The sequence below is a fragment of the Canis aureus genome, chromosome 15 (genome assembly GCF_053574225.1).
Source record: "Canis aureus isolate CA01 chromosome 15, VMU_Caureus_v.1.0, whole genome shotgun sequence".
Classification (NCBI taxonomy): domain Eukaryota; kingdom Metazoa; phylum Chordata; class Mammalia; order Carnivora; family Canidae; genus Canis; species Canis aureus.
The window spans coordinates 29,479,824-29,498,647 of NC_135625.1; the positions used below are offsets into that span (position 1 = coordinate 29,479,824).

The 18,824-nt window shown below is 34.9% G+C and overlaps 1 long non-coding RNA gene across 1 annotated transcript in view; it reads right to left on the reverse strand.

Moving 5' to 3' along the window:
• The window catches only part of LOC144283985 (uncharacterized), a 220,990-nt gene that overhangs the window by 19,751 nt on the left and 182,415 nt on the right, over positions 1–18,824 (reverse strand). Inside the window, exon 3 of the long non-coding RNA XR_013352468.1 lies at positions 2,665–2,762. This is a non-coding gene — a long non-coding RNA (uncharacterized LOC144283985). The remainder of the gene's footprint in view (positions 1–2,664; positions 2,763–18,824) is intronic.

Genomic DNA, 18,824 nt, shown 5'->3' on the forward strand with positions numbered 1-18,824 from the left:
GAGTATACATAATATTCTTACTAGAGATCTTCCAGATACTTCTCTAGGCAAGGTCAGTTTAAAGGTGGTTTTTGATAATGTGTCATTTGAGACTAGTGTTGATTCTCAAACGACAGATGTAATTGGCTATTTTTTTAGCACGATCATGATTTTTGTCCATTTGAGCCATTTGAGAGACTAGATCTATTTTGTGACATTTTGAACATTTTATTGTTGTGTTTCAAAGGAAATTTTTGGATACTCATGTGAACCCCTTGATGACAGGATCTAGTTCTCATTCAACTCTGTGATATAGGCCTAGTCACTTATAAATACACAGCAATGTTTAATGTCTGACCTCTAGAGTATGGGAATCTACATAACGATTACTACGATCTGATGAGGCTCGGATATAATGTGCAGACAAGTTTCGTGACTTTTTCTAGCACTGTTTGCTTGTTAAATTTTACCACAGTTCTCAAGTTTTTTGCATCATGACAAGATTCCAAGTCTAAAGTTTTTGGCAAAATGACATAAATAAAAAAATTTAAATTGAAAAACACTCAACCTATCCTTTTTATGTTACATATATATTTTCCTTTTTAAGTGAAGGAGCTGACAATTTTGTGATTTATAAGTATTTAAGCTGTCACTGGCCACCCAGTGTCTTGCTAATGATTTTTCCCCTTTAGATGACAAATCCAACTGATTAACTGTCCTAATTGCAACTGTGCGTATCTTTCCTTAGCAGGAGTCTGAGTAATTTGGAAGACATTTTTTAACTAGAAATTTGCTTGAAACTTTAAAATGTAGACAGAAAATGTATTTACAAATATAATCATAATACTTAAATATACTATGTGGCTGAGTTAAAAGGACAAGTAAACTTGGATGTGCTCAGCAATTTATTGGAATAGTATGAGTGTGTTGAACTGACCAGAAAAATGTCTATAATATGGTAGAACTCATTAAAAACAAACATTTTTGAAGAATGACTAAAGATATAACAAAAAGATGTATTACTCTAAAGAAAAATTAACTTAGACATATTTAAAAATTAGTTTCATGGATGTAAATTCTATATAGTATATCTCTAACATTTGTCAATTCATACAACACACTGCAAAAATTGCATCGATTAATTAAAGGGGGTGTACATGACCAAAAAGAGGATTATTGAAATTTTATGTATCATCTTATTTTTACAACTAAATTAAATAGTAGATAATTCTCTTTCCTTTTTTTTAAGATTTTATTTATTTATTCATGAGAGACAGAGAGAGAGACAGAGACAGAGACAGAGACACAGACAGAGGGAGAAGCAGGCTCCCTGCAAGGAGCCCGATGTGGGACTCGATCCCGTGGCTCCAGGATCAGGCCCTGAGCAAGATATGAAAGCAACCCAGTGTCTACTGAGAGATTAATGGGTAAGGAAAATGAGGTATTGTGCTCACTTTGGCAGCACATATACTAGGAAAATGAGGTATCTATTAAATATAGTATATTATATATTTGAAAATTATTCAGGCTTTAAAAAGGAGATCCTACTATTTGTGATGACATGGGTGAACCTGAAGGACATTATGCTACATGAAATAAGTCATAGGAAGTTAAACATTATATGATCTTGTTTTTTGTACAATCTGAAAAAGTCAAGTGCATAGAAGCAGAGAGTAGAATGCTGATTGCCAGAGACTGGGTGGTGGGGGAAATGATGAGATGTTGGCCAAAGGATACCAACGTTTACTTTGCAGGATGAATAAATTCTAGAGATCTAACATAGAGCACAGTAACTATAGTTGATAATACTGTATTATATACTTGAATTTTGCCTGAAGAGTAGATATTAAGTGTTCTTAACACACACACACACACACACACACACACACACACACACAGAGTTATAACCATGGGAGGTATATATTTGCTGGTTAGCTTGATAATGGTTATTATTTCACAATATACACAGAAATCAAAATGTCAGGTTGTATACCTTAAAAATATGTAATTTTTAATTGTCAATTATACCTAATAAAGCTGGAAAAAGAAAGACAAAAAAGAAAGGAAGGAAAGGAAATGCAGATTCCTTCCATGTGTTAAATGGCAGAGCCAATAGGTATTTCTCTACCTTCTACTTTTAGCAGTTATACTTTTAAGGTCATGTCCTAGAAGCTTTCTCCTGCCACCATAAATGATTAGGGCAACAAAATTAAATTCTTATGGAGATAAATAGTTGTATGTTTTTGTAGGCCAGAATTCATGAATCGCTAAAAGGTTTATCTAAATTACTCTAATTTATACTAATTTACTCTTTATATCTAATTTATTACATCTAATTTATTCTAATAAATGCTGTCTCTATTGATATCCTAAGACCTCACCCAAACTCTGACATTCACATCAAAACAGCTTAGTTTATGGATTTGTAAGCTAGTGTTATTTTTATTTAAACATCTCCTCTGCTGACAACTCAAACTGACTCATGCCATAGAAATTTCAGTAAGGTCTCACACAGCAAGGTCTTCTCCAACTCTGGAAAACAGTCTAGAAATTTTACGCTTGTCCCAGGCAGTTGTTAAATAATTCTGTATTTTGGCATAGAGAACATAGTGTGTTACTGAGAATATAACACAGAAATTATTTTTTTTTATTTTTTAACACAGAAATTATTACAGATTTAATTACCTTCAAATTGAAGAAAAATAAGTCACTTTATTTTCTCAGATCCAGGAGTTTCTGATGTTAATTTGTTTTCTTTCCTTTGTAGTCCTTCAAATTCTCTCCTGGGAAAAAAAACAAGAGCCTCATGTGTGGCAGTGATCCTCATGATCCTCCTTTTATCCTGGCTATGATATGGTATGTCTTTAATTAGTCTGAATTTATTAAATGAATTTCTTCACCTATAATGAGCCTATCCTTTTTAAATAGTACAACAAAACAATATTGGCAAAAGCAATATTAGATACTTAATTGATGATAATGTAGCATTGTTGCTGAGATGTTTAATACATATAATGAATACATATTTATCCCAGTTTTGAATCAACATTACAATAAAAAGTCTTTACACTATAATCATCCCTCCAAGTAATAGGCAGATATTTTAGGTGGGTAATTTGATATTTTGGACAAATAAATTCTTCAAAGACCCAATGAACCAAACAATTCCATATATTATATCTATGGAATCCATATCCATATATATAATTTCATATACATTAATAAATAAATATAATATTTCATACACATTAATTAAAGTAAAGAAATTGGCTCAAGTGATGGGGGGATTGGCAAATCCAACTTCTAGAGGGTATGGCAGACGGGACTGGAACTTCAGGCAAGAATTGATGTTGATATTTTGAATCTGCAATCTGTAAGGCAGGCTGGAAACTCAAGCAGGCATTCTTGGAGTTTTTGAGGCAGAATTCCTTCTTTGCCAGGTAATCTGTTTTTATTCTTAAAGCCTTCAGCTGATTGGATGAGACTCAACCTTATTACTGAAGGTAATCTCCTTTCCCTATAACCAACTGATTATAGGTGTTAATCTGATATACAAAATACCTTCACAGTAAAATCTAGATTAGTATTTGACCAAACAACTGGTGCCATAGCCTAGCTGAGTTTATCTGTAACATTAACCATTACAGACATATATTTCACTTGCAAAAATTTGACAAATATTAAAGGTGATATAAATGATAGTGCTGTTAAACTGTCTTATGGTCACTAAAGTCAATGCCTAACCTCATTCTTCCCTTTGAAGGGTTCTGAACTCAATTTTGGGACTCTCTGACATTTACAAACAATACATATATTCACAAACCTGTTTCTTCACCACATTCATCATGTAGCAGTGACCCTTGACTCTATTGACTATTCTGGATCTCATGTGCACTGTCCACAAAGTCACTTATAGAAATGGTAGCAATGCCATTGTCCATGAGGAAAATGTGAATGTTTAAGCAGATATCAAAGCTTAACTATAAAACTGGAGAACACTCTTTGTCTAGAGGGTATAAAGTCAAGCACTTTGTCATCTTAAGAGCCTCATACTGTACCAACTGAGGTAGCAGGGCACTTTTGTCATCTTAAACTTACAACATTGGTCTCAAAATATTTGATCTAGTCAAAACAATGAATTAAAAAAAATTCATGCTTCACTTAGTTGACAGTATCTAGATTAGCTCTTAAATCTGTTTTTATATATGCAACAGTCACAAGACAAGAGTGAAATTAAAGTTGAAAAGGGGGGCAGTCAAAAAACTTTCATTTCAGATTTTGAATAACTGTTCAGAGAAACACATCTGTGAGCTAATAACTTCTGGAAGAGAAGGCTATTACATAGACCATATGTAGATTTTGACTGTCTTTTCCTGAGAAAGTAGGGGAATTTACAACTTACAACTTATCTGCCTCAGATGGTGATTGTATTTCTATGTAATGATAACAAAATAGTCATTAGTCCAATCTGTGAAATAATAATAAAATTGTTATTAATCCAACCCTATCATCCATATTTGACAATTGCTCTAATTGTCCAAGATTGAAATTATGTTCTGGCAGTATATATGTATATCCACTAAGAGGAGATAAAAGGGAGGGAACAATCAGAATTCTCTCCTTTCAACCTAATTAATTATGAAAAATCTTTCATAACAAATGCTGTATGTCTACATCTTACTGTTAACAATTTACTCATTAATGGCTTTGAAAACATTTATGGTTGGATAGAAATTGTCCATTTAAAAAGCAATAAGAAAAATATATCAAGCATATTGACAGGTTGTTTTTAGAGACTTTTTTTTTTTTTTCACTGAAAAGAAAGTGAAAACAGTTCATTCTAATGGGGAAAAAATTCTGTAGTCTGATTTGCATGTTAACTCTTTTAAAGTACCATTATCTCAAACAGTTGCTATCAGTTGCTAAAACAAACAAGCAAACAAATAAAAATCGGTTGCTACTATATTTCAAAAGGTTCTGGCAGCTTTTTGAGTTTTATTGTTATTTTGGTGTTTGCACTACAAAGAGTTGCAACTGGGAATTTAATGGTGCTTTTTAACAAATACTTCTGAGCACATTCTAACTTCTCAGAGACACCTATATCTTAGCTGTGGGAAGAAAGCAATTCTAAAATCACGGAGAATTTTGGCAAAGGCAACTCTCAGTGCTCATGTGCCACCTCCATTCAGCGTGTTCCTTATGCGTCAAGTCTCAGAACACCAGACTAAAAATTTGGAGTTCTCTTTTGTAGTTCATATATTTGATTTAAGAAAAAAATATTTATATAATAGTCCAGAACTAAATTTTGGTAATTACGGCGGCAAAAACACCTAGATTGAACAGCTTTGTATTTGTCATTGAATTATCTCTACTGTCAAATGAATGACTCCTAGGAAATGAAGGCTAGCCAGTTATCTGGGGGACATATTAAAAAAATAAGTATAGATGTATATATATGTGTGTGTGTGTGTGTGTGTGTGTGTGTGTGTAATAAGACTACTATTCTTTATATATAACTACTATTATTATTTTAATTATAGTGATGGTAATTATTGAGTCAAAACTATTAATGAACAAAATGGAATTTTAATCTAAATACCTGGTTTTGAATACCAGTTTCAAATTTTGTAACAAGGCAAATTAGTCTATCTCTATACTGTTCAATTATTCATTTATCAAACTGTACTTCCCACATAAGGTGTTGTCAACAAGAAAAGTATCCCTTGCTTCTCATATTGGTTTCCATGATTGGATAAAGTACAGACTTTACTGGCAAACTGAATGGATAAAAACTGCAAATGGTTCTCTACTTATATCAGGGTAATAGCAACTATCATTTAACATGTTTGTTTACAAACACATTACTTGTAAAATTACTGCTCTGGCTCTGTCTCTCATTTTATACATATCCAGCAGTCTTTTTGGTTTTTAGACATATATACTGGATAGCTCGATAAAAACCTAATTTTTCCCATTTAGCTGTTTTATGCATATATAAAATTTATTGAGAAAAAAATGAATAGGTTCCAGTATGAAAGTAATATTTAAGTAAAAGTGATTTTTTACCAATTCATATAGTAAATGGATTCAACTTTGAATCAAATATCTATGTAAGTTCTTTCTTCTAAATGCTTAGTATTTTGAATTAAGCATATTTAATTCTGCCTATTTTCAGATTGAATAAAATGATAAATTTTCTTTGGATGATATTAATCAAATCTAGAATTTGACACTATAGGTGGGGAACCTAACTCCTAATAAAGTCACTTTTAACTTCTACTTAAAGAAAAAAATATTGATAAGTGAAATTATTTTTTTAACAAAAGAAACTATAAATTTCTAATAAGTATTAAAATTCATTTAATTAAAAAAAATTCATTTAATTTAATAGCATGTTGTGTCACATGCTATGCACATAATTTTTATGAACAGGTTATAAATCAATGAATAAAACAGAACTGATTGTTACATGAGTAATAAGTAAATTTTGTATGTGTGCTTTAAAGTGACTTTTTACTAATTGATATCTGATATTATCAAAATTTTAAATAATATAGAAATCTGAATAACCTTTTATCTTATCCAAATGAAAAATATATAAATTAAAATAATTTTCTGAATGTATATACATTCTTTTTTGTAATAATATATATGTCATTGTTTTCATAATATATAACATAGGCATATGAACAAATATTATTTATATTTTTGCTTAAACACTCTGCCAGTTCTGAGCAAATAGCATAGCATAAACATAGTTAAAGTTTATTTCACAAATGTAACCAAAATACATTCATATATCTAAATCAAATGAAGACAATTTTCCATGAAAACTTTGAAAGTGGAAAAAAATTGGTTTGAATTCCCTGTATACACAGAAAGGGCTACAGGATGCTCTGAGCATTTAATGGCCACCTTCCAGATGGATGGAAATATTTGAATAGACAAAAATTTTAAGTTGTATTAAAGTGGATAAATGCTTATATTGGTTAGAAATTTCTCTCTTGCAAGCACTGGACCCAAATAATAAAATGGTATACTTATATGAGCCTTAGAATGAGGGCAATTTCAGGCACATATAGCTAAAAGTGGAAAAGTCTAGACGCTGAGAAGGCTTCAGTCAGGCTTGAGCATCTTCAAAAACTACAATTTGTTCCAATTTGTCTTCTCTGTAGTTTATTTGTCTGCTTCATGCTAAGGCTAGAAACCTTATAGTCATGGACTTCCAAAGCTATAGTCTTTTTCATTCAATTCCAGCTAATGAAATGATTCTCTCCAAATAACTTTTGTTTAAATTTAGACTGCTTATTCCCAAGAATCATGTATAGAGAATATATACTCTACTTATATGTCATTGACTTTAATGGGATCATGAGTCAATCCCTGAACAAAACACTAATGAACATCTTGGAGGGATGTGGATAGATGGGAAGAAAGATTTGTGGATGGGGATCCCTGGGTAGCTCAGCGGTTTAGCACCTGCCTTTGGCCAAGGGTGTGATCCTGGAGTCCTGGGATCTGGTCCTGTGTCGGGTTCCCTGCATGGAGCCTGCTTCTCCCTCTGCCTGTGTCTCTGCCTCTCTCTCTCTCTGTGTCTCTCATGAATAAATAAATAAAATCTTAAAAAAAAAAAAAAAGAAAGATTTGTGGATAGGGTCAGTTTCCACAGTTACATGGACTGCCTGGGGAGGGACTGAATGTCTGGAAAGCAATTCAGAAAGTATTACCAAAAAGAAGGGAGAAAGGATGATGGTCAGCCAAAACCAATAAGTGACTTTTTCTAAATATTTTTTTAAATATTAGTATGTCTATAATTCTTAATGGAGAAGATATAGATAGTATTATGAGTCTACATGAAAGTAATAAAAAATGCTATAGGTATTCATTTCAAATAGGAAAAGTATATACTAGAGCAGAAGTAATGGGTTTTACCCATCAATAGTTCTTCCCCTTAACATTCTAAACAACGATAGAAAAATTAGATCAGTAGAAAAAATACACTAGAAAATTGTTGGTGTAAATTTGAAGGAATAAATCCACCATATAAGATTTTAATGTAACTAGATATTTTTCTAAGCTAATCTGAATTGAACAAGGGATCCTCATGAAGCCTGAAATTTATGGTGTTCAGCAGGACTGTTTACAACCAGAAATTAAGCTCATTTTGGTGTAAGGAGCTTTGCATATAAGCTGATTTTAGGGACTGTTGAAATTCAAAATGTAAATGCGTTTAATCTAATGGTGTCCCTGCTTTGTAATACATGCAGTCCAGCCTGGCATCTTCATTTCCCATTAATCATTGATGTTTTCAATTTACTTTGTTAAGTCCCAAACTAGCCAATATATTGGACTACATACATTTCTCAACTCCTTGGCTCACAGGAGTTTAATTCCTTTATGGTAAAGATATCTGTGTGGATGTGGTGATAACTCTAAATTAAAAAAAAAAAAGAAAAAAGAAAGAAAGAAAAAGAACTGTGTCTTAGTTCACATACCTGGCTGGTGGTTACACATTTCCTATCAGATATCAGGTACATAAATAAATCTGTCTTCTTTTTTAGGATTCTAAGAATTATTAAAGATGTTTTAAGAATTTATTTCTAAATTTCTTCAAGGATCTTCATTCATCTTTTAGACACCTAAATCAATATTTTCTCTCTTACTTCTATGACTATGCTATTAATAATCCTTTCCAATTACTCGGTGCCTAATATGTTCCAGAAACCATGCCAGGAGCATTATCTACTTTATCTATAATAATAGCAATTTTTGTTCAAGTTAGGGATTATAGTCTTCATTTTAATTATGGAGAAACAGAGACTCAGGGAATTTTTTTTTAAATCTAGTCAATAAAGCTAAAAAGAGGCAAAGCCTCAATTTGATTTTAAGAATGTGAAATTATTTTCTGGACTATAACCTTTCTATCTGATTATACTTTTTGCTTTTCTTTGTCATATATGTAGGTCAAAAATGAATGCTAAGAGGGAAGAATGCCTCTTGCCTCTCGGTATTGTTTTAGAGATGTAGTTCTCTAAGTATCTTATATGGAAAAGTAAGCAAAAGGGAAAATATTCACAATTTTCATAAACATCAGCCCTCTGATATGGAAGACTAAAATATTTGGGAATAAAAGAGCTTATTTTCTTAGAAAAGAATAGAATCAACAAGTAATGTTGAACATCATTGTATATATAGAAGAGGAAGAAACCCATGAGGAGCATAGAAGAAAAATATTAAGATACTAGAGCTTGCTCTATTTTTTGTCCTTTTGGGCTAGTACCTACACTAGGTATTTTGTGTTTGCCCCGCTAGAAACACTCTCTAGACTTTTCCTGCTGTGTCATGGGAAGCTGACCTGTATGGACTGTATCTCCTTCCTCTTACATATTTAAGCTTCTGTTTGGGTTCAGCCAATGAAATGGAAAGTCCTGACTGAAAATGAAAAGATAGGAAGAGGGAACCCTGGGTGGCGCAGCGGTTTAGCGCCTGGATCCAGGGCGCGATCCTGGAGACCCGGGATGGAATCCCATGTCGGGCTCCCGGTGCATGGAGCCTGCTTCTGCCTATGTCTCTGCCTCTCTCTCTCTCTCTCTCTCTCTCTCTCTCTCTATCATAAATAAATGAAAATTAAAAAAAAAAGACAGGAAGAGATTGAGGTTAGTTGTTTGTATACAGATTCCCATCTTTTAGGGTCATTGTTGGACACCTGCATCCCTGTAATAGAGTCGTTCTTTTGAAAGAATCCCCTCAGAACATCTACTTACCCTGGGTTTAGATAACTGATGTCCCTTCTGTCATTTGAGATCAAAATATGAAAAGGCTATCCACTTTTGCTAGCTTCAGGGTACTACAGTATTCCTCAATGACTTCTTTATATGCTGCCCACACTTTAGTACAACATCCACTTATTAGACTTTCCTCAGTCACTCACTGTGAGTGTTCCATCTTTTTCCCACCAAGACATTAGCTAAAACAGTAATTGGCTTTTGTAACAGCTTTAAGAGAAAGATCTCTCCACTTTTCAGGGTTACAGAGTCATATCAAAATAAGATTCCATGATTGAGCTGCTCATATATTTGAGAAAAGAAGAAATAGTCTCTTTTCTGGGAGTAATGGACCAATGGTAATTCTGTGGCATGTGGTGATATCATGATAACTCAAATTATCCCCACTGGTAGCATGGGATGAAGGATGTTGTACAGATGGAGGTCAAGTGGCTGACACACTTGGTAACTATGGTAATGATCATAATTATAAGACTGTGGAGTCAGTTGGCTTTTTCTCACAAGCCTAGAAAGCATAAATACTGAAAAGGACAAACTGAAGTCTTTAAATGCCCAACTATGAACAAATTGAGGAAAAAAGTCAGAAAATCTTTAGGGCCATTTTGAAGAGGCTCTCATCTCCTAGAGTTGCCACAAATGTATGCTGAAAGCTGCTAATTTACAGCAACAAGTAAATATCAAATCTTGAAAGAATTTTATGCTAAATTAAAGTCACGAATGAGAAAGAAAATAAACCCTGAAACAAGGTGGGGACATTTGAGAAGAGGCAGGCAGTGCTAAAATCCAAACGGCCAAATATCTCTGAATCCACTTTGCCAGCAAAAATATCCTCCCTCCATGCCCACACCCACCCAATACACACACACATACACACACATAAATGCACATATACACACATTGAAGAGACTAGCATCCTTCTGCATAAAGATTTTATGGTTGATCCTTGTATTAGCAATGTCTTTTATTTTCTATATTCTGACGTTTTGATGTTTTAACATTTGGAATCTTGTTGCCCCTGGAGAGACTGCCTTCCCACAGTTAGCCAGTTCCTAGAGATAGTAAATAATTCAAATGTGAGTGTACTTTTTGATACAAATCAACTAATCCAAAGCCCACATTGGAACCACCTCCTTCTTTGGGCTTTCCCACCTGCCCTAATCACCCCAAGTGCCATGTACCAGACAACTAGCAACAGTGGGTATACCCAAGAAATTACTGAAACTATTCCAACTGGCCAATCTTAAGCCTGCTTATTCTGCTTCACCAATTCCTTCCTATGAAAAGCCCAACAGAGGTTCTTGTACACAGTTCCCCTTTTCCCTCTGCCTTGTGACTCACCCTGTTGCTTCCCCCATTTGATCCCTCATAACATAGCAAATCCCCTCCTTTTAGGAACTATGGGTTATAAGCTGTCTTTTTAAATGATAACCATTTCCTGATCTTTTGGCCTTTACTCTCACTCAAATTTTCTCATAATATACTATAATATAAAATAGTCCTCATGCTGTTTCCGCAGAAGAGGTCGTTGACTCATCTCAGGGCATAACTTCACCTCACCGTTTGGCCTTCAAGTCCATAAAATATTAGATATTCATAGGCTAGATGGCTGTAATGATAGAAAAGACCAAGTAGAAGCCCTTGGATCTGTGCATTCCTGCCAAGAGAGTAAATGAAAAACCAACCCAATCTGGGACAGATTTGCAGAGATTAGTACCAACTACAAATATTTTGAAGATGTAGGGATAGCAGTTGCTACCACATCCTCATTTACTTGCTTGTTAACCAGTGTGAAACAGAAGGTCTAAGGAAAAACTATAGATTAGAACAAAATCAATCTGATGGGGACAATCACAGCTAAGTCACTGAAGGTAGTGTATGTATTAGAGTCGGCCAGCACACCCACTCTCTTGTGCATATGAGCTTTCTTTTTCCCATGCCTGTCAATAAAATTAAACCTAAAACATTTTAAACTTCATCAGCAGTGATGTCAGCATACACTTAATCTCCTGACTTAGGGCTATGTCGTAATAAATTTGAGAGATTTCTTGTTCATGCTATCTCATTACTGTTATTCTATATTGATGACGGTGTTCTAATTGGATCTGATTATGAGAAATTAATAAACCTTCTATACAAAAGAATGGGTTTAGATCTTGCAAAATTTAAAAGATTTGCAACCTCAGGGAAGTTTCCATAGATTCAGTAATGTAGAGAATATCTCAGAATATCCTCATTAAAGCACAAGCAAGTTGTTTCACCCTGCACTGCCCACCATAAAGAGTTTCAGTGCTCTTTGGGACTCTTTGGATTCTGAGACAATATGTGTCATTTATACATGTACTTCCATGACCCATTACTGGAAAACCCATAAATCTGCCAGGTTTTTTTTATAAAGATTTTATTTATTCATGAGAGACACAGAAAGAGAGGCAGAGACACAGGCAGAGGGAGGAGAAGCAGGCTCCATGTAGGAGCCTGACGTGGGACTCAAGCCCAGGAATCTGGGATCAGGCCCTGAGCCAAAGGCAGACACTCAACCACTGAGCCAACCCAGGTGTCCCAATCTGCCAGTTTTTAATGGTGCCTAGAATAAGAAAAGACTACAGCAGAAAAAAAATGCCCTGAATTTGGATTCAGTCAGCAGAACTGATGGTATGAATTTGGATTCAGTCAGCAGAACTGATGGTATCAAAAATGTTTACAGCAGACAGAGATGCTCTGCGGAACCCTTGGAAAGCCTCAACAGGTGAATTAGCACAGACCCCTCAGATATGAAGGTAAGTCCTGGCCCTCTCAATCACTAACTCTTCTCCATCTGAAAAGCAACCTGTGACTTTGTGCTGGCCCACATAGGAACAAAATATCTGACGATGAGAAAATGAGCAATCATGCTCCCTACCTGCTCATAATCAACAGGATGTTAGCTGATCTACTGAATCATAAAATTGGATGACTATGGTAGTATGCCATTCTGTAATGGAAAGGGGATTTATGAGACTGGACCTAAGCAGGTCTGGAATCCACAGATAAACTGCAGAAGAATTAGACTCAGGTGCACATATTTTTGCTGTTTTACCATCTCCCTCTCAACCTATATCTATGATTAATGTGACCATATAGTTAACATCCAAGTCAGGACACTTTTGAGAGTAAAAAAGTGGCACTGTTAATAATTAAGATGGGACAGCAGGTGTAAATCAGAAGTGTCCTGGCAAACCAGGATCTATCATCACTTTACTTATGACCATTCTACAGAGAAATAAGGGAAAGAGAGCAAATGTGAAGGTTTAGTTTAATAGAATAATGTTTACTTTGTGCAAGAAACAGAAATGGATAGTTCCTACAATACAGCCCCATTCAGGAATATCATTGAAAGGCTATAGTGTAGCCTTTTCCCTCTAATCAGCAGATTTTTGGGATGTGGGAGTATGCTGCTTCATATTAAAGGAAAGGTAGCCTGGGAAATAGATCTCCTTCATATTAAAGGAAAGATAGCCTGGGAAATAGCCTGGGAAATTATTCATGGACAATGGTTAATGGGTTGGTGGACTAATCAGGGACTTGAAAAAAACAAAACTGGAAGATTAGAGACAAGAAATTTGGGATGAGGTACAAACCTCTCAAAACAAGCAAAGAGTATAAAAATAGTTTTGACCCCTGTGAAAACCTTCCAGTGGGCTCCCACTATGAACAAAGCTCTTGAAAATGAGGTGGAGCATGCAAAGCACCCTGTGACTGTCAGCCCTCCAGGTGCTTTCTCAATGGGACTATTTACAAAGTGGCTATTGACGGTGGAAATGGGGGGTTTGAACAAGAAGTGTTTCCTCTCCCAGGCTGATTTGGCTATGACTACTGTGCTCAACCTGCCAAAAGTAAATGCCAGTGTTTCATTCCTAATTTTATTTCATTCCCTGGAGGTACTAACTGGCCACCTGGTGACATGTTGATTAGCTTGAATACCTCATAACATGGAGGTGTTTATTAGGTAGACTTTGTTACAGTAAAAATCAATCTCAAACTATCAGTGGCTTAAAACAGTAACAGCAGCAGCAAAAACTATTTCTTGTTCACGTTACGTGTGTTGACTGCAGGTCTGCTCCATTTGGCTTCTGTTCCATTATTCTAATTTGGAACCCATGGTGAAGGAGCAACTCCAATTTGGTTTATCCTACTATTATGACATAGGGAAAAATCAGAAGAGGTTGAAACAAATCAATCACATAATTCATTAAAAGTCTCTACTTTCCATGTGCAAATGGCATAAATAACATCCACTCATTTTCTTCTGACCAAAACAATCTATATGACTAAGCCTAGCAATGGGGAGAGGGAAAGTATGCTCCTTTGGCCATTTACCAGAAGGATGGGCAAATCACATAAGTGAAAGGCATTAGAATATAATCTTCTAATAAGGGAAAGAGCTGATATCTGTGACGGTAATGCAGTCTGCCACAAAATGAGAAGAAACCACTCCACCCCACCCTGTACATACACACAGGAATAGACATAGATTCCAGAAACATATTTACTATATATACAGACAATTCTTCTGTGAGGCTAGCATATATGTGATCATAGAATATCTGATCAATTGTCCTGGTATTCCATTAAAAATATCATTTGAACAAGAGATATATGGTATAGCAATGCAAAGGTGACACACAGAATTCAAAGGTCTTACTATATCTTCCATACCCACAATATGTTTGATAACATATTTAATGGAATATAAAATTGGGATGTCAATCAAAAGGATTAATATATGCCTTAAATCAGTGGTCAATCTATAGTGCAATCTCTGCCAGAGATGGGATGAATGTATTTAAGAACTAGAGTAGAAGTGAGGCTGATTTCTCTCAGTATTAAAATCATAACCTATTAGAAGGACTTCATCTCCCATCCCCATTAATAAGGGTTTTCTTGGTATTTATATTTCTGTGCTCACAAAAGAAATACTTCCACCAGGAAACACCATCATGACTTCACTAAACTGGAAGTTGAGACTACGCTCTGATCAGTTTGTGTTTACTCCTATTGAACTCACAGGTAGAGAAGGGATCACTGTATTGTATTACCTGAACTGATTATCTTGATTTCCAAAGAGAACATGTCCTGATGCAACAGAGTGGGGTAAAGAAGTACAACGTCAGGAACCCAAGTAATTCGTGATCCAGAGGCTCCCCTTTGTAGTGTTTTGACTAATAGTTGGGGTCAGTGGGAAAATGCAGGAAGATAAATAACACCTTAAATACTGTAGGAATAAGGATTTGAGTTATTCCACCAGATAATAATGTTATTCGATTGGGAATATGACTAAAAGACAAACTATGGCAGAAAACACCTGTAATTACCAGCTTGAGTGTCATGACTAATAAAGTATGAACTACAGCATCTATATTTATGGTAATTGTTTCTTTACTTTACTTTTCTTTTCTTTTTTTGGTGGTAGCTAGTATTTCACATTCCATATTGCTTCTAGAATTTTGTATGTCCTTTGTATTGTGGTCTCTATTTTTCCTTTTTATTTTTTTTAAGAAAGGCTGTTAGTGTACCTATTTTTATTTTTTTTTTATTTATTTATTCATGAGAGAGAGAGAGAGAAGCAGAGAGAGAAGCAGGCTCCATGCAGGGAGCCTGACATGAGACTTGATCCCAGGTCTCCAGGATCGGGCCTGGGCTGAAGGCAGCGCTAAACCACTGAGCCACCCAGGCTGCCCTAGATTTTTCATTTGCCATTTCCAATATACTATCCATTCCTTCCATTCCTCCTCAGTGACAAGATGTAGATTTATGAGAGTAAACACAAGGGTAGAGATCTTGTAATTGCATTTTAACACTTACCAGTGAATATCTTCCACCAAGGAGGCATTAAATAATTCAGTAGACAAAAAAAAACCAGCCAGTTGGTATCAAACGGCCTCAATCATCAGTCACGGCCAGCACTGGCAAGTCGCCCTTATATGGATCAGCCATGGTGTACTGATGTGGATGGAAGTTAGGCATGGACTGAACAGTATGGCTCACTCACCACGGCTGCACCAGCTATTACCACTGCTAACTGTCCAAACCTCTAGCAACTGGAATCAGTTCTGAGGTCTCAACAAGACAACACCCCCGGAGACCATCTGGAGTAGTGAGTGTTGTAGTTTGTCATACTTACCTTTCTCTAGTTATTTTCCCAAAGAAAGAGACTAAACTATTGTTAGGTTGATTTCTGAGAATAGTATGTTATGTTCAATTTGGTGTAATTATATTAAGAATTTTTGCCTCCATGTATATGCATTGACTATAATATTTTTCTTATTATTTTTTTCTCTCTGAAAGGTTTTACTGTATTTTATTTATCCTGATGTTGAGAAAACATTAAAGTTATATGACCTAATATGGGTTTTTCTTCATTTATGGTAGAGATTTAGCAGATCATTTCCTTTTAAAGATTAATATTTTTCCATTCTGTGGAACTTTCTCGTTACACTTCTTGGATAATGTCTTCTTATAATTTCCTCTTTTTCTTTATGGAATTTATACCACTTGGGTAGCGATTACTTTTCTATTTTCCATCTCTATCTTTTTCTCATTTTTCCAATGGAAAGTTGGTAGTTGTAAAGTAAAAGGTTTAATTAATAGAGCCAAATTTAAGAAATTTAATATATAACTGGGCTTTGGAAATAAAAATTGTCAGTATTACCAAATAATAAGATTTTAGTTTTTAAGAACTGTTTAGATGCTTTATTGATGCATTGGCTGACATAAATAATGGTGGGGAAAAATAAGGATGCCAATTGAATCACCAATTCAATACTCCATTTATTATTACAAGGTTACATATTTAAATTTTGTTCCTGTATCTCATTATTTTTTACTGTGAAATACAGCATACACACAAAAAAATGTAAGAAATGTTTGTGCGTGCTCTAAAGAACAATAATGAGAATATATGTATAAGTAAGACCCTGGACAGAAATGAAACAGCATGGTGTCTGAGAAATCATTCTACCCATCATAACTTTACTTTTTTTCTCTATGAAAAGCAAACCTATGATAATCATGAGTTCAGTCCACCAAATATTTTAGATTCTTCTCTAAGCAGATGGTAGGATTTCTTATACCATTCCCTTGATGTTAGGTGTGGCTTTAGCCAGTGAAATGGGTACACAAGTAATGTGTATTCTTATAGGCAGAAGCTTTAAGAGCCAATGTACAATTCAGTATCTCCTCTTTCCTTCTACATCAACCACCGATGTTCAAAATACTGGGGGGTTTATCATTTTGCTGAGATTGAGGGCAATATGATACAAAACTTCTCTGTCCTTTCCAATAGAGCATAAATGAGAAATAAACTTTTGTTCTTTGATATCCTTGAAATTTGACATTGTATGTCCAGGGCCATCCAAAATGATCAGGAATGACCATTATTAAATGAAGTTGAGGTTTTGGGTACTTGTTGCAAAAGGGAGACCACACAGATGAAAACCATGGGGAATGTCAGTGCAGGGATTTTGGAGAGACAACTTTATAGGATTTGGACTTATATTAGGTAATTTGGAGAAGGTTTCAAGTAAGCAAGCTCATCTTGCTCCGGATTGGGTGTTCTCAGTAAGCATAGTTAATTCTGATGATTTGACTGTGATTTAGTATATCAATACCTTTTATTTAGAAGGCAATAAGAAAAGAGGGAAGCTGTAATTGGAAAAAAAGCAATGGTTATGTAGCTAACCAAATGGAGGAGGGTGGAAGTTGTTTGGGTATAGTCATGATTTGCATCGAGTTCTTCTTCTTCTTCTTCTTCTTTTTTTTTTTTTTCTTTCCTGTGCCCAGGCATGACCTCTGAGTGGTTTTATTTTCACCTTGCTTTAGCCTGGTTAGAATAACCTTGTCTCATGTTGGTGTTCTGTGAAATTGTTTATGCTCAACCAGAGAACACTAAATCCTAGCTATTAGAGTCAGGCCAGCTTCCAGTTGAGAACAGTCATGGGCTATTTTTAACCTTTTCCTTTTCTAGTCCTCTCTTTTGTCCAAGGCCAAAGTCAGGAGGCAGGACATTAATTCAAGCTATCTATGTCTGTATCGTTGCCAAAATTTTATTGATGAAGAGTTTGACTAAATAATGTGTCTGTTGTTGGCATGGAGTTTCCCTCCTGCTCCTTATTTTGAGGGATAAGCTGTCTAATCATATGACTTGACTGGCTGAGTAGTTGCATTTAAGCCTCTGTATAAGATGCACAGACTAACTGCAACACAGGCAAATACTAGAAATAAAATTGTTATGTTAGTTATTGTTAAAAAGCCACAAAGTGAAGGAACTATATTATTTTAAAAAATGAAAACATGTCTGGAAATCTGGCTAGTTTCCTCTAGACATGGATTTCTCCTGGACCCTAGTCATGAACTATTTTATTTGACATATATTATTTAAATATATTAGCAAAAAGTGTTTGCTATAGCACAACCTTGCCCTCCTTGACAAGCTAAGAGGCACTCATGTGATTATATGGACCCTTGCAACTATATTGGATCCACTCAGACAATCCAAAACAATCTCCAATTTCAAAATCCTTAATCATATCTGTGAGTCCCTTTTATCACATAAGGTAACATATTCATAGGTATCAGGGATAAGGAATTGGACATTTTTGAGGGCCTGGGGAGGCCATTGTTTAACCTGCCACCATCTGCCTTCTGGCCCTCAAGTAATCACATCCATTTCATATACAGTATACATTTGTCCCATCCTGAAGTCCTGAGTAATTGGGACACATTACAATATTAGATCAAGTCCAAAATCTCATGTAACTATCATTAGTTCAAAATCTCTAAACTTCATTATCTCAACCATCTAAATTAGTTAGGTGGGCTCTGGGTATATTGCATCCTGAGGAAAAATTTCTCTCCATCTGTCAGTGAAACTGGAAAATAAGTTATTTACTTCCCAAATAAAAGTATGAAATAGGGATAGAATAATAGTAATAGATATTCTTATTCAAAAAAGGAGAAGATGAAAAGAATAATGGAATCATCAGCCCCAAGAAATTTCAGAATCTAACAGGGATAATTATATTA